This window comes from Equus caballus, unplaced genomic scaffold, assembly GCF_041296265.1.
Source record: "Equus caballus isolate H_3958 breed thoroughbred unplaced genomic scaffold, TB-T2T unassigned-0001568, whole genome shotgun sequence".
Taxonomy (NCBI): Eukaryota; Metazoa; Chordata; class Mammalia; order Perissodactyla; family Equidae; genus Equus; species Equus caballus.
In genome coordinates, this window is record NW_027222179.1 from 6,380 (window position 1) to 7,500 (window position 1,121).

Below are 1,121 nucleotides of genomic sequence, written 5' to 3' on the forward strand. Positions count from 1 at the left end.
AACAAGGGCCGGGGGCCGAGCCCGTGGACGAGCGGTCAAGTACGCGCCCCCACCCCGACCCCCGGCTTCGACGGCCCAGGTTTTCACCGGTTCGGATCCTGGGCGCAGCCCCAGACCCAGCATCGCCCTTCAAGCCCACATAGCAGAAACCCGAAAGACCTACCACTGGAACCTACAACTATGGATGGACGGGACGGGACGGGACGGGGCGGGGCGGGGCGGGGCGGGGGTGGGGGGGGGCGGCTTTGGGGAGAAGGAAGAAAGAAAAAATAAAAGAAACACAAGGACGGTCATCGCGATAGTTCTTTCCACTTCCATCCATATGTTAACAGGACCCAAGTTTCCCGACCTCCATTTGGATGTATGTTAACTAAATGGAGAAGCTATTCAAAGGACTCCTCTAAAGAAGTCCACGTTCTTCTTTCTAAATGATAATGAAAATCATTGTCACCACCGCTCTTCCGACCCTCCATGTCCAGACGGCCTCCCGCCCCTCCCCCATCCCCAACTCCCGCCCCGCCCCGCCCCGCGCCGACCCCCGCCCCCCCCCCCCCCCCCGGCATTCGCCCCGCCCACCTTTCCCTCTCCACTCCTACCCCCCCGCCCCCCGCCGCCCGGGACACCACCCCCCGCACCCCCCCCCCCCCCCCATCCCGGCCGGGCCACCTGGTCGACCTCCTCGAACACTATATAAGAGGATGCCGGGCAGCCGGTGGCGCCCGACAAGCGGCCTCCTCACCGGCCGGACGGATCAGCCTCGCGGGGGCGGGCGATGGGGAGGCGTTCGTCCAGGTCAGGTCAGGTCGGGGGAGGGAGGATGCAGCGCCGGCCGGCCTGGTGCGTCGCCTGGTCCCGATCCACCCCGCGTCTCGTTTCTCGGGCCGGGACGAGTACAGGCGGGGAGGCCGACTCGGTCACGGAAAGCGGCCTTGGGGAGGTTTTGGCGAACGTCCCTGTCCCAGGGCCGTCTGCCGACTAGGGGACGGAGTCCTCCTCCATGCGCCTTCTCGCCCCCAGTCGGGCGGGTTGTGGGTCGCGCGGTCGACTTGGCCATTTCACCGGAGGCGTCCTGCCTGCCGGGGCTCCCTCCCTCGGGCCGGTGCGAGCGGTCCTCGGGCGGC

General features: G+C 67.3%; 1 long non-coding RNA gene across 1 annotated transcript in view; it reads right to left on the bottom strand.

Moving 5' to 3' along the window:
• Nucleotides 1–285: 285 nt before the first annotated feature.
• Nucleotides 286–1,121, bottom strand: part of LOC138922597 (uncharacterized) — a 1,432-nt gene continuing 596 nt past the window's right edge. The window contains exons 1-2 of the long non-coding RNA XR_011435721.1: nucleotides 740–1,121; nucleotides 286–424 (exon numbers count right to left, since the gene is read on the bottom strand). The exon at nucleotides 740–1,121 is cut by the window's right edge and continues 596 nt beyond it. This is a non-coding gene — a long non-coding RNA (uncharacterized lncRNA). The remainder of the gene's footprint in view (nucleotides 425–739) is intronic.